Below are 17,259 nucleotides of genomic sequence, written 5' to 3' on the forward strand. Positions count from 1 at the left end.
ATAATACCCCTGTGTAGTCCAGCCACATTTCAGACCTGTGTGCATGCATACACACACACCGGAAACAAATGTAAGGCACCTCAACACACACACGCATAACATCCACACACGCTCAGTGATATCACAGGCCCTAACACACACACATGATGTCATCCAATGGTGTAGCCTAGGCCTCTGGCAAACATTATCACCCTGTGCATATGATGATGCCTGTGCCGCATCCTTGTCATCTACACCATCAGTGCAGGGACATACTCATACAGTCTGATGCACAGGGTGAACATACTAGGTAGACAATCGTAGATTAATATTGTTGAGTAGTGTTGACAGGCAGCAGATATACCATGTATTACAGTTTTAGAATGCATTTTGTACGTTTGACAGTATGTATCATGTGCAACAACACTAACAGCATGTTGGTCATGATGTTCTGCTTTCCTCCTTCAGGTCTAATTGCATGTGCCGGGGGATGTCGGTGCTTGCGGTTAGTGTCCCATATGTACATGTTGACTATTCACAGGTAAGTATGACAATACCTGCATGCACTTTGTAGCTTCCACATCAGTTATATTCTCCCATGTTTCAATTATGTTTACTGTTCTAATGATCCAAGAGCATGATAGCTGTGTAGTAAGCTACTGTGTTCAGAGCCATCACATCCATAGCGGGTGACATCACGGGTATAGTTACCTGGAGCAGGCAGGAGATAAAAGAGTGGTATGCCGGATGACAAGGGTAAAGGCCAGTGGACATAGTGGCTTCTCATTGGGAAGCAGTAATACCCACTGCCATAACAGCATGCAAACACAGACACACCCAGGGATTCACAGACACAGTAATGCACTCTGACACACATGCACACACACACACACACACACACACACACACACACACACACACACACACACACACACACCCAGTTGCCAGTGTTCGGATGAGAACCCCTGCCTATGTGCATATCATCATTATAGTACTACGCAATTACAAGATGTGCCACAGAGATTACACGTGTTCAGGTAGTTGGAATGGCCTACGATCGAGGACATCGACAGGGATACTACAGTATAGTGAGTGTATGTGGAGAGGGGGGGGTCCATCAGTAGGCTATGTAACAACAGGTCACACCCCAGGTGTACATGTTAATAGGTGGTTAGAATGCCTGTCTATGATTGATGATATCAACAGGGATGCTAGATTGCATTGAGTGGATGGGGGAGGGGGCATTAACATTTCACTATAGTAAAATACAGCCTCACTCCAGGGACCAGACAGCCATACACACGGACAGGCATACACACACACAGGCATACACACACACACACACACACACACACACACACACACACACACACACACACACACACACACACACACACACACACACACACACACTGTGGCATTCACAAAGATATACACCTATGTCACAAACATGCAGACAGTTTACATGTGTGAGGTCAACCATCTGCCTATGCCTTTCTTTATACACTTCACTCTGTACTGGTGTCAACAACAGTGTTCAGGAGAGTGATAACATGGGGGATGTATTCCCAACCATACATGACATATATGGAATCACACACACACCTACACATGCCAGTAATGTGAATCAAACACCTGCCTATTTCATGATAGGTATGACAGAAGTACAGAACTATCGCATCCGGTACAAAGCATACTGACTCTTCCCTTTGCCAGCTGTGCTGATATATGCACAATATATGCACAGGGGAGGTATTACTGTTACAGGTGTCATGAGGTTTGCCTTCAGTGTCACCCTTACAGCATTCTACATTGTCTGTCTTCCACTTCAATTAACAAAACTTGACCTTAGCAGTTACACAGGTTATTGTAGGACTGGTTGTAACACACCAGTGAGCTGTCCTCAGTAATCATTCATCTGCAAAGATGCCCCACCACTTAGTAGTCATGTCCAAACATCTGTCCATACCTCATGTATGCCTTACTGTACTTAGAGCATATCACCATATACAGTTGGCAATGTTGAGGCTGTATTGCAACAGCATGATGTACTAAGACAACAGTCACCTTCAGACATCAGACACTGCACACACATGGAATCTACACAAACATCAAAACATGTACACATATGCGGTCTACATCAGTAAGTGCACTAGCAGGTCAAGAGGATACATTCCACACCTTCCCCGCACCATGTGTGAAACATAGCCGAGCATTACACCATAATGGATGTTGTATTCATGTACTGGTAGGACAACACCACCTTCACTGAGTAACCAAGTGTACATATATTTATTTAGGACACAATCCACAATACCCAACCAGTTCTTGAATCCAGAAAGTAAATTGTAATCCACACAGTAGAAACATAAGGATCCAAGGACAGCAGATACTTCAAGTAAAACTTTCCTTTAATATAGGACAACTAAGAACAAAGACATAAGCGCTTTTGTATTAAGCTTACTGTTCAACATGTTTCAAATTTTATATAGGGAAGACAGATAGAACTCTCAGGAAAAGAATTAGAGAACATTATTATCATGTCAAAAAAGGCAGTATTGCAAGTGCCTTATCCAAACATATTTTAAATACAAACCTTACACATTATTTTAAGTTTATGGTTATAGCACGTACCTTTGAAAATATTAGAAAAGGAGATATAAACAATTTAACTGAACAGATAAAGTCAAAATGGATTATAAGATTAAGGGGAGATCATGGTCATGGCCTGAATGACAGAGAACCTATTAAACCTAAATTGAAGGCCAGAAGCCTAAATAAAAAATAGAAAAAAGTTCTTTTTAAACTTTTTATGCTTTTTATATTATTACTTTAAACATATTGCTTTTGCATATGTATTGACCTATTAAAAGTATATGATTTTATTAGGGTTTTTATATGACAAACTGTATTTATGTACCTTTAACAAAAAAAAAATAATAAAATTTAAATTTTTTTAAAAAATAGTGTATGACTTTTTAGAATGTATATACCTTTTAGTAGTAATTGATTTAGTCATGTGATGTAGTAACCATTATATAAATGTTTGATGCTTTTCAATTCATGTTATACATCTGATGAAGTAGCACCACTACGAAAGCACTTATGTCTTTGTTCTTAGTTGTCCTATATTAAAGGAAAGTTTTACTTGATGTATCTGCTGTCCTTGGATCCTTACGCTTCTACTAAGTGTACATATATGACAACAGCACACATCAGCGAGACACACACAGTATTATTCCATGTCATGCTCCTACAAACTGTTACTTGACAGTGCCACGGTGAAGCCAGGGCACTGTAATGGTCAACAGTGAGCACATCATATTTGCCACACACACACCTTATGTTTACTGGAAGAGTGCCAGCAATGTGCTCTGTTAGAGCTAGGCAGTACACTCATTCAAGCATATCTGAGGTCTGTGGCTTGTAAACATCTCACCCAGCATGTACTGGCTATCATGGTACTAAGGCTTATGTCCAGACAGCACACAGCATGCATGACTTGCAATTGTTGATATGGGGTATATGTAGGAGCTGTGTCCACACATGGCTGTACATGTCATGAACATATCACCTGTGACTACTCAGGAACATACGGAGTCAATACAGGCCTTGTGTAGGCCCTATGATCCTGTTATGTGGGTATGTTTGTAGACAATGCATTAGGTGGATATGTCTAAAGACATACATGCCACATGGGGATTTGTATGATATGATAGGTGTCATGGGTGACCAGTAGAGAGGGAATATTACCTCTGTTAACATAGATGGCAAACCTTATGTACTGTTAGCATGCTATCTGCCATGTGCATGTGTGCAATGACTGTAGCCACCTGTATGTACAAAGGATAACAAAAACTATGGTAATTTAATGTATGTTGTATGAGTGTGGGATGTACATATCCAGGGCAGGTACAGTTAAGTCATATCCAACCATGAGGGTGTTGTTTACTGGTGTACAGCAACAGTCGTCTGTGTTAATGCTGACATGTGAGGGACCCTGGTATGTGTACAACTGAGCTGGTTACAAACAGTGGTATTATTGCATTGCATAACACATTATGCAGCTGTGTCTGTACATGGGTACTTTGCACGGTTGATGTAGGCCTAGGTACAGTCCACCAATCAAGGGTTATCTGGTGGTCTACCATACTATGTCATACCACATATGGATGTGTGTTGGTAGACTGGGGACAAGGTGGTGGATGTATATAAGGATACAACCTAGAATGCAGCATTTGCTACTGTCACCTGTACCTGACTCATCTGTGATGCATTTTGTTGGAGTAGTGGTCTTTACATGTGAGTAGCCTTTATGAATATGTGTACACCACCACCTGGAATGGTCCATACCATTGTTATGGCCCATATGTCTGGATCTGAGTTACATGGTGGTAGTGCAATTTTGCACTACAGAGCCTTCAGCCAGGGGTTCCTCACCGCACAGATGTCAGTATTCCCCATTGTAGATTCTACATTGAGCAAATGGATTACTAAAGCCACACATCTAGCACTGGTTTGTATTAGCATCCAATGCAATTGTCTTGTAGGTGTCAGGGTGTTACTTCTGGGTGTAGGACATTTGCCTTGGAATGCAGCTATATGGGTAAATGCGACCTAGGTATTATCCACACACACATGAAACATGGATGTATGTGCTCTGTGTTGAAGGCTTGTCATTCAGTCATGACAGCCCAGAATAACAGACACTGGACAACCTCATAATAACAGCAGGACATTGGCTCACTGTTTTGGTCTAGCAGTTGCCACTCATACCATTACATCAATGTGAGTGGCAATAATGTGCATGGTAGCAAAAGCCTCATGTAAGGTGACGGACAGCAGCAGAAATTGTGTATATGACCAATGTGAGATATACTTAGGGTAGCAGTCCTGCTAATAATGACAACTACTAACAGAGCCGGGAGAGGTCATCTTTACACCTGCACCTCAGTACCATTACACAATGTGGCTCACACATTATCCTTGCACATGCCATTGTTCCACATATAATGCCACTGCCCACAACCTGCTATCAATGTATGCCTTTCAGGGCAGCAAGGTGTGTGACACATGCTGTAGGTAGCATCTGCCTGTGTGACCCAGGTAACCTATTGTCTGTCATGTCCACACATGCATGAATGTGTATACTTTACATATATATGTCAGTACTTCCTGTACATGTATGCATGTGTATCACACAGCACAGACACAGATATATCATTTACGGGCCACATACAAGTATCAGGTAGTAAACCAGTATGATGTGCATATATACTGACAGATAAGATGTACATAGCTGTAAACCTGTGTGTTTACAATAGGAGTCCATTGCAATGTATTCTGTACATGTAAGTGTATGAGCATGCACACTGTGGCCTTCTGTGGTTAGAATCGGAGTGCATCCCAAACAGCCATGTGCTACTAACTGTATGAGCGTACCCACTTCCACCTTGTGTAATTTGAGTCAGTACATCCAACAAGCCCTTTGTTACAAAGTGTATGAGCATGCCCAGTATAACCTTGTGTAGTTGTAGTCATAGTGCATCCCAAACGGCCCTGTGCTGCTAAGTGTATGAGCATGCCCACTGTAACCCTGTATAGTGATAGTAATTGTTCATTCCACAGATGGCCATACTCCAGTTCAGGTTCCTGTTGTGCTACAACTATGCCTCTCAGGCCTACCTGCAGATGATGTGTCTTGTTTGTGCATACAGGTTGTAATGGACACCTACTTTAAACACACAGGTTTACAGCTATGTACTTCATGACTGTCAGTCTCCCTGTTGTTGTTGTCCTCAATCTTAGAAGGGCAGTCTGACTGCCTTGGAGTTTGTAATCTCTGGGGTGCATCTCGTAACTGTGTAGTGTTGTAATAGTGACCCATAGAGAGGGAGGTGTTCTGATCCCACCACTGGCAACTGTTTGTGCGTTTTTGTGTGTGTGACAGTAAATGCCTGAGTGTGTGTGACAACAAATGGCTGAGTGTGTTTGGGTGTGTGTGTGTCAACAAATGCCTCACTGTGTGTGTCAGCAAATGGCTGACTGTGGTTGTGTGTGTGTATTTGTGTTTGCATCCTGTCATGACAGTGGGTTTTGCTGCATTCCAAAGGATACCTCCTTTTGCACAGGCCTTTATCCTTGTCAACTGCTAAACCTCTCTCTTCCCCCCTCCCCACTGCAAGTAATCGGTCCTGTGATGTCACCCAGCTCAGAAGTGGAATCAGAGTAAGTGTAATTGTATGTGTTCTGTAGCACATATCCCAACTGCATACCACTGTACTAGTTAACTTTACACAGGCAAGACGTGTATGCACAATACTGGCAAGTATGTGCATGTTTATGTGTGTGACTACCCTGTAGCCAGGCATACACATGTGTAATGTCTTTTAGCACACCATGGTAGCCATCTGTGCTGACTGGTGTCTACAAAATATTACATAGTTAGGAATGGTAAAGAATACACAGTCAAGCACAACTACAGTTGGGTATGTTACTTTCCTGTGCCACTGTCAAGCAGTGATACAGAAGTGGTCACTGGGGTATAAGCCCATACCCATCATTCCCCCACCCTGACTTCACAATCCCCTGGGTAAATAACATTAGCCATCATTCCCCACCCCAAACTCCACATACACAACAACCATCCCTTCTCTGGTGAACTGCTTAAGATTTAAATGTTATAACACAAGAGATGCCTCTGTTTTGTGTACACATCAGTTCCTTTGGAACCCTTCTGTGTCACAAAGGATGTTCAGACGTGTATATATATATATATATATATATATATATATATGGCTATAGCTGTGTCTGTGTATATGCATCTATATATGTGTGTGCACACATCCCGTAGGTGCATATATATATATATATATATATATATATATATATATATATATATATATATATATATATACATATATATATATATATATATATATATATATATATATATATATATATATATATATGCAGTTATGACAGTTGTACAGATGCAGACTTGTCTTTGTTGTTTCACAGAGTACAGTTCATTCAAGGGTACTGTACATATGTACACAAAGTGACTGTCCCATTTGTTTTCAGTACTGTGGAATACCTGTAGTAAGATGTGCATTATAGACTCCATGCAGCATGTATACAACCCAGATGGCATAGTGGTACGTCCAGTGATCTCAGTGTGCATGGTTCAAGGTTCAAGATCTGCAAGCCTTGTTGATACTGTCAATTAGAACTGCATTAAGACACTTTTAAGCAGGTGTAAATGTATTTTTGTGACAGTAAGCAGCGGGTACACGCAGGTAACAGACATGTACAACTTGCAGTACACTTTAAATGCCCTTTTTTGGCAATCCTGCTGATGTCACCCACCTAAGAATACACCTCTGGGATTGCTGTAACCTAATAATCCCCATGGTGCATGCTGTAACTGCTTAATACTGTAGTGCGTTAAACTAGTTTGGTAGGTGTTCTAATCCCAGACAGGTCAACTGTGTGTGTCTGCCTGCCTGTGAAAGAAACAATGCTGTTAGACTATGCACACTCTTTACAATTCACATAACCACCCTTGGCAATCCTGCTGATGTCACCCACCTAGTAATGCACCTCTGGGATTGCTGTAACCCAGCATTCTCCATAGCACATGCTGTAACTGCATATTGCTGTAGTGTGATAAACTAATGAGGTAGGGGTTTATTCCAAGAGATGCCAACTGTGGGTGTGTGTGTCTGTCTGCCTGAGAAAGTAGCAATGCCTTTTAGAGTATGCACACTCTTTACAATTCACATAACCACCTTTGGCAATCTTGCTGATGTCACCCACCTAGAAATACACCTCCTGGACTTATTTAACCCAGTAATCTCTGTAGCATGTGCTGTAACTGCATAATGCTGTAGTGTGATAAACTAGTTAGGTAGGAGTTCTATTCCATGACAGACCAACTGTGTGTGTGTGTTTCTGTTTGCCTGAGAAAGAACACTTTTTAGAGTATGCACACTCTTTACAATTCACATTACCACCTTTGGCAATCCTGCTCTTGTCACCCACCTAGCAAACACCTCTGAGACTACTGTAACCCAGTAATATCCATAACTTGTGCTGTAAATGTGTAATGCTGTAGTGTGATACACTAGTTATGTAGGGGTTCTATTCCAAGACATGACAGGTGTGTATTTGACAGTCAGAGTCTGTGTGAAGGTGGCTGTGAGTGTCTACCCATTGGACATGTTGGGGAGCGGATTTTGAAGTTTTCCTATATGGTGTCCATATTATATGTCACAATGTCCACCTCATGAGGAGTACAGATGTCAGTCAGCCAAGGGACTGTGTTGCCAAGCCATACCCCTACATCTGGCAAAAGGCCTGGTGAACAAAGTATGCAACCCTACTATTACCCGGAATACATTCTGAACCCATGAGTCATACACAAACACACTTGCCTAGATTATCCCGCTATGTTGCTAGTACCCTGCACATTGATGACAGATAGTAGGCATGGTGTGATTGCAGTGGGCTGCATTGGGCATGGCACCCTGTCCAACAGTACAATAGACACATAATTGTGGACAATGTCCCTTCACTATGTTCCCCACTGGATGCCTGCAACATATGTGCTGCCATCAAATGTGATCCACAGAGGCCATACAATGCCTTACACGTGCCCTGTATGGACTTATGCCACTGACACCAGGAAATACCTGTATTATGCTATCAATGCAGGTGCAGGGTCAACCTGCTGTCTATAAACAGGTCCTGCCACACCAGGCCAGTATTGGCATACTGAGGATAACAGTTTGTGTACACAACATGTGCCAGCCAAACCAGGTACACTTGTACATGTCACTGTACATTATTGTGGGGCATGCACATTCCAGGCAATGTCCATGTCAAGGACTATCAAACACAGACATGGCATGCATTGCAAAGCTATGGCCATACACAATGGTAACCAGGATGTCAGGACAGTTCATACAATACCCATTTGTGTGGGACATTGCAGACACTACACCCCTGTACCACACTGCATACCATTTTTGGGTGGCGTGATGCCAAGGATTACCTCTCACCCAGCCTTGTACAGACATCTTGCACAGCCAACCACTATACACCCATGAAGCAATACACACATGCATGTTAGTACTGGCACCTTGTGTCTGCATGTGAGGTATGATGCTCCCAACCACAGTCACACCCAGTATAACTCCCACTGGCATGCAGACTGATGTCAGACACGTTCACATGCCCTAGCCCATAGAACCTCCAGATATCCCCTGTGGTGCATGTAGTACCTGTGCATTACTGCAGTGTGGCAAACTAAGTAGTTAGGAAGTGTATTTGTGGACCTGGCAAAGATTGTCAATGTGAGTCCATTAGAGAGTGTGGTTGTGTTGACAATGACATCCATTCATGTGGACAGCCATGTGTGCTACACCTAATGTATATCTACTATATCTCTGTTGCAGATGTCGCTCAGCAGAACACATATATGTTCTTACAGCACACCAACATGTCAGCTTTGTGGCACATGGAGTAACGGCATGCACTTGTAATAGTAATGACTAGTCAGTCAGGGGTTTGAACCCCTGTACTGGTAGGTGTGTGACAGACAATGCTTAGGTTTTAGTCTCCAAGCCCTTCTCTGATGTACTTTGCCTCTGTCTGTCCTTCCCACACACTCTCTGGTGGATGTGGAGTTGTACACCTGCTCAGCAGCAGCTTGTGTTTTGTAAGTTATGGTCATGATCAGGTGAGGGTCTCTGCACCTATTGCAGTCCTCCTCTAGCTGATTGCATGTGGAACAGCTGTGATGATGTTCTCATAGCCAATTGCATGGAAACACAGTACAATATCTAGGAACATCATGTTGGTGTTTGCCCATGACAGTCGCTGTGAGTGGTACCTGGGTCTGGTGTTTGGTAAACGGCATCACAGATGATATCTGGATGTTCTTCAAACAACATACACAGTGGGAAATAGCCTAAAGACAGGAGGGGGATATGCCAGACATGACTACAACATGTAAGTGTAGCTATGCTTCATTGAGACTACAGCCAGTTTAACAAGTTGTGTGTGGTAATGGCTATTCTGCATGTTTTAAAACTGACAAGACAGTTCTCTGTTTGTGAGGGACCCCCATCTGTAGGGCCATCTGTGGACTGGTCAGTGTGTGGAACCATTTGTTTCCTGTGTTACTCACTGAAAACACATCTGTGACCTGCAGGAGCATAGTGTGAGGATTGCAGTCAGTACATGGTGATAGCGATGAGTTACCGCCATAATATCCCTGATTGGACATATGTCACATGATATAGTTGTATGACAGACACTGTCTGGGGTTCTCAGTGACATGCCAATAATGGGCCACTGTTCATAGCTGCATTCACAAATCTTCTACACTTTGTACCGATGTCATGCAGTATATATGCATGTGTTGTGCTCCCTCGGCAAATGTATACCATCTGTTGTGTTGGGTTGTTGGTCATATCTATGCATGCTGTTATAAGTAATCCTGAATGCTGTTGACTTTTACTAAGCCATATCTGTGTTTAAACTGCAACACCATAGGCTGTATGGGTTCGGAGGTCCCGGCAGAACCTCCTGTCCCACTTCAGCTGGCCATGGCACTGGGCACCAACACATCTGGGGCCCAGCCTTGGACCTCCACCTCTGTTGGCTCTGCACCACCTTCTGGTGGAACCACCACTGAGGATGGGGCTTGTCTCCCCTGGGACTAGGTCCAGACAGGAACATGTCTGCTGTCATACAGTCCTGGACGTGGTGCATAGGGGGCTCAATAAGGGGTTTTGAGGCTAGATACACCAGCTTAAGGGCAGAGTGTCACATTTACAGGGTGAGCCTGCCCCTCCTAGACAGCCCCCAGCACTGCCACCTTTGCGGATGTTTTGGTGCAGTGGTGGCTGCCCATGGCTGGGGACCTCCTTCCCACTGTTTCCATCTGGGGGCTCATGGGCTTGTGACTGCTGAACACCCCTCCCCATCCAAGGTGTATCCCCCCACATGTGTCATATACCGACCCTGTATGCTGTCTTGTCTGTCATCCTACTCGACCTATCCTCCATGAGCATACCTACTCTCCTTCCCCCACATCCCATTCTCACCCTACGGAAACAAAAGGCCAATCGGTTACTAGAACAACATTTTCTCCATATATGTCCATTTCACACACATGTCCACTGGACACATGTAACCCTTTTAATATGCATCACAACATACTCCAGTTGTCTCACCCCTGTCTCTCAGGTACACGATCCTGGTATGCACATGACTCTTAAAGGTTCCAGGTACATGTGATGCAGACGACCCCATTGTACACACAACACTACCGGTCCCTCTATGGTTACCCCATTTACCTTTTTTATGATGATGATATCGCACACAGCACCTTGCAAGAGTACTGTTCTCACATAATGATTGGACAGGAACTGTTGTGTTAATGTAAATAAAATGCACAGAGTGATGTAAATGGCCAACGTACAAATGTTTGCGTGTATTAATGACACATGTCTGTCTGAGGGAGTCTTGATATTACATAGAACAACACCACTACATAATACAGGCGTTGCTGGTGTTTCCCTTTTCATTCCTTTGTAATACTTTTGTTGTCACATGGGATGCTCTTGATATATCTATATATATATATATATATATATATATATATATATATATATATATATATATACATATATATATAGATATATGTATGTATCTATATCTGGACATAAACGCACACACATACATCTACATGATGGAATACATTCCCTATACTGTTGAATGACTGCGCTGGATGATATGTTTGTGATAAGGTCCGATGTCTGTATATCTGCCATGGCTTAGTGGTAAATCACAATAGCTGTGTGTGCAGGGTCCTGGTTTCGAGCCTTGCAGAGGTTGTTTATTTTGTTGCTGGGCAGAACAAGGCCATTGTATACGGAGTGATTAAGGCATATTAAAGCAGTTGTGAGCGGGTGTGCGTGGGTTTGCATGGAGCTAAGCAATGCTAACCTCCAGTTACAGTTTCTTACACTCAGTTATACTCTACATTGCTTCACCAGTGTAATACTCGCATACTGGCGGCCAAACAGGCTTACACCCGCTTGCTCTACACTTGCAAATGCACTGCATTTGATGTTTGCATCTGACACTCACACCCCTGGATGAGAGTGAGGACTAAGATATTACCTTGTGATGTCTATTACATCAGATTACATGCCTACAGTATCGGGAATGGCTGCCCATTAGGCGAAAGCATGCCATTCAGCTGTACGGAATCCACAGCCTGTCCAGAGTTTGATTCATATTATTGGTATGTTCCTCTTACAATCTGCACCTCTCTGGCTAATACATGGGAACTGACACTCTTCAATACAAACAATTGGGTTTTAGAACCCACATCTTTCAGCCGAGTCACGCTACTGCATGCCTAATATTCTATCATCTTTCTAAGGTTGTCAGTGGAATATGTGCTTTCTGTCCCTATCAGACCTCTCATACTATAGGGGAAAATACTAACTGAATCAGGGACACGTCATAACAACATCAGGAACACATTTAAATTATTAGCGCTATTAACCTGACACAGTGACAGACTCAGAGCATATGAATTCGTACACATTTTCTGAGGTAAATGATGTTTATAACTCTTAATTGTTGTCATTATTCATTACGTGTAATTCACCACCTTTCTTCAAAAGTCACTAATTTTAGGTGGGGTTAAGTGGGACAGACTTAGAATTTGAGTCAAAATCAGGGACGTCCCTGGGAAATCGGGGACAGTTGAGAGGTATGGTCCTTATTTGTTCCCCCAATGGTTTATGTCCTGTCCAGTGGATTTGCTGTTAGAGGTTGATAGGTATGAGCATCAGCTATGCCCATTTTGGAATATTAATTACATCCCCAGGGCGGTCCTAAAATGACTGTGCCAGCCAACACCTGCATGCCTAGGCCCATAATTGCATACCCATAGTTCCCCCACCTGCTCCTCCTCTACAGCACTCATCCTTACTGTGGGTGCATATGGGGTATAAACACACCACTACACACTGCCAACTCTCAGCGTGTCGGGACACATGTCATACATTGTGTCGACCCATGGGTTATCAGGCTTGCACAACCTACTTGTCCATGTACATCTACAGCCTGGTTTGATGAATCATTACTGGGACTGACTCAGATGATCATTAATTTTTGGGTGTCCCACAAGGAACATCAATGTCTATGTTTCAAGATTAGACCTGGCAGGTCTCTCCCACTGGTAGTATCCTGCCAGTGGTCTGGGAAGCAGTGGTGTGTTTACTTTTATTGTGTGTCTGTATGTCTCACCAGCCTAGCTGGGGGGGGTGTGGGGGTTGATGCTACAGGTTACACGTTTGTTTATTGGACTCCTCACCCCTATGTGCACGGCCTGTGAGCATATGTAACTCGTAACTGCTGTATCATATCCTAGCTATATACATGTGTATATTTACAGTTTTTATATATATATATATATATATATATATATATATATATATATATATATATACATTACTATATACAGATATATCTGTATATGTATGCATACATGTATATATTCATATATTGCTGTCTATATATATATATATATATATATATATATATATATATATATATATATATATAGTAAGGTAAGGTATGGACATGCACAATTACATGCATACCTCCACATGGACAAGCACTGAGAAGTGCAGTATCAATCAGGATGTGTCAGGGAGAAGATAATGACAAGAATATTTTGACTACCATTGACTGACATATGAGGAACATTCCTAACATTGATATGAATTGCTTCTGACAACAGTTTCTGTCTTTCAATATGAGTGTGTCTGCTATTGTAAGGAAGTAGATTACTCATTGAAACATATATCAAATGCAAGGCAAAGCACATAGTTGTCTTGTTAGAAAAGCATAGATCTGGGAAACGTCCACAAAATAAAGAGAAACAAAGAGGTGCAGTGTTCAAATGTTATATATTGTGTGAGGAAAGATTATCTGCCCTGTAGCCAGTATCATAGCCATCCACACATCTAGCTGCAAATTACACAGGACAAAGGTCAATATTTTTTTCTGTTGCACCTGTAATGTCAGTTGATACTATGCAGCATATTGAATATAGGTAATCTCTATTTTATCTTTACAGTATAATGTGTGTGGCACATAGTGATAATATTTTGAACTGTGCCTTGTGAATGGCCTAGTGTATTGGGGTGCTAATCCAGAGATGGCTGTGTTTTCATGATCATAGTGATGTCTAATGAGCATAGGTTTGTGATGATACACAAGCAAGTTGAAGAAATATCAAAAGTATGCATTTTAACTGCTTGTTTTATAACGTTCCTCTATTTCAGTACTTTTTTTCTTTTTTTCTCTTCCTTGTCTGTGCACCATTTGGCATTGCTCACTCTGGACTAGCACCTGTCCAGTCCTCAGCAGTGAACTAGAGTTCAATACCTAAGGATAAGTAAAAAATTAAATTTAAGCTGTCTTCTATAGTGCAAACAAACCTTGTGCCAGTGCATGGATGTCAACACTTTGGATAGTACTCAGTGAAATAAATGAACCTTTCAGATACATGCTGTAATTGCTGTGGTATTCAAGAAACAGAACTGCTAATGCCAAGTTCATATCCAGTGATGTGATAATTTTAAATGGGGGTGGGGTCTGAATACATATTTGCACACATTTTTTGATATTATTGTGTTGGTGTTTGAAAATGACCTATTCCAACTCCTCCTAACATCTGATCTGTTGTATGTCCCCTCTGACCTTATTTTCCCATAACTGCAGTCCTGATAAAGTGTGCCAGAAATTAAAATTTAGATGTCTCTTCCTCTGGTCATTGCAAGGAATACCCTATGGTTAAATTAAATTTTCCTTTTAACTTTTTTCCCTGTCAATTTTTTATTTATTTTGTTCTTCTTTAATGTCTTTTGCATTTTCTCAGTGCTCAGCAGAGCACAAGCATGGTTCATGGAGTAAGGAAAAAGGTGAAAACTTTAATGTAGGCTGCCTTCTATACTGCAAACAAGTCCGGTTGTGGTATGCGGCCATCAACACTCTGGAACTTAAAAAGTGGAAACAGCTGATGCAGGATTCAAATCTAGCTGACAGATACTTTTACAGAGCAAAACCAAATGCCACTTTTTACATTTTGATTAGGAATGCCACAGTAAATGAACGGGAGTATCATAAATATCTTTATTTCAAGAAAGCTGTAATTACTGCTTGCTATAGAAGCCCAGTATAATGTGTGTAAGTTATGTAAAACCTGACACTGATGATATTTAATGTATAATTCATATGCATGGGTATGATGTGCACAATATTTTTGTTGCAGTTATTGAGTCACTACATATCATAATTGTGTATGTATGGCAGTATGTGTTTATGAAGTATGTATATAACCTAGCACACCATTTCTTACTCAGGTCATATAACTGCATGCAGCTAAGATTATTTATAAACACAATTGGTGCCTTTCGCAAAGAGATTCCTTCCCATGACTAACTAAAGTCACTGACATGCAAGCATCTTTTAAGTATGTGTACAGTCAGTCTTAAATTACTATACCTATAATTAGCATGTTAATAAGTAAGGTCTTCTGTAGCAGTATCAGGGGAAGTTAATCAGCAGAGTTTTATAGTTTATCCATTATTTTCCCTTGAGTTCAATTTCCATGCAGTACTACTCAATATTACTAGTGTCAAACTCCTAACATGCCAGTATGTCACAAATTATAACAATTCAGACCCATATTTCTGGCTTGACTGCTATAGACATGGCTGATGAAGGTAGAGATGGTGTTCCACTTAGAGCATGAAGGTGGAGCCTTGAGGAGTCTAGGATTTGTGTGGCACTTTCATGAAGCACTACAGCTGGAGTCTACTGCAGAGGAAATTTACCAGGTCTCAATATAAGACTGAGGTTTGGAATTGCTTGGTTAAGGCTGTCTTTGGTGCAACTGGCACCCCATGCACTGGAGAGGTATATTATCACCACTACAGTGACATGAAAAGGGGCAAGATGGACCTCCTAAGGTGATGGGAGGATGAATTGAAAACTGAAAACACCCTGCATTTGCGTAAGTATACTAACCCATAATTTCTGTTGGATATGGCATTTATTAGCTAGCCCAACATAGTATATATATATATATATATATATATATATATATGTATATATATATATATATATATATATATATATATATATATATATATATATATATATATATTGCCCTTTTTCTATTGCACAGCTGCAGCAGGGATTGAAGAAAACCATGAGGCATATCAATAGAGATTAACTTGCCTCAGACAGACACGTGGTAAGTATGCAGTATGCATCTGTTCTGATTGCAAGACACAAAAGCGTTTTCAAAGCATCACTGTATATCATCTTAAGCAGACCTTCCATAAATTTAATATCAAGCCTACATGTCTGCTCCAACAGATCGTTCTTTGTTATTACATATGTGTATGTGTTCAATATCCACAAACAGATATTTGATTTTTGTACAGGCTACTATTTATAATATACTTTAACTTCAGTACTGCATGGCATTAACCATTCTGTCAGTTAGTTTAGAGGATTGTCGGGTAGTTGGCTTACAGGATTAAAGAGCTGTTAAGCTGTTTTCTGTGGTCCAGTGTGCAAAGTTTGATTTCCTCCACTGCCAAAGTGAGTGACCCTGAACAAGTCATTTAACCAGACACTGTTCTCAGGCCAAGTCTGAAAAAGGTACTTGGAGATTAATGCTCTATGCCTGAAAACAAATACAAATTAAAAATTCAATATTTGCAAATGCAGTTATTACCTTAGAAAGCAGATATCTTATATGGTACAGTGAAATACATAATCATACCATTGTGGTTGATTTATTTTATGAGACGTTATGCCTTCCTATCATATCATATCTGGAGGGGGTCAAGGTATACTTATGTATTGCTTATATTGTTTCATGCACTAAAATAATTAAGTAATGGGACATGTCATTGATATAATTATCTTTTTTGATATCTGATATGGTACAGTGAAATACATAATCATACCATTGTGGTTGATTTATTTTATGAGACGTTATGCCTTCCTATCATATCATATCTGGAGGGGGTCAAGGTATACTTATGTATTGCTTATATTGTTTCATGCACTAAAATAATTAAGTAATGGGACATGTCATTGATATAATTATCTTTTTTGTCACCCCACTATATCTCTCCTTTTATTTAAACATTGCTCAGCAATGCTTAC

This window comes from Protopterus annectens, chromosome 8.part0, assembly GCF_019279795.1.
Source record: "Protopterus annectens isolate FY-2018-M chromosome 8.part0, PAN1.0, whole genome shotgun sequence".
Lineage (NCBI taxonomy): Eukaryota > Metazoa > Chordata > Ceratodontiformes > Protopteridae > Protopterus > Protopterus annectens.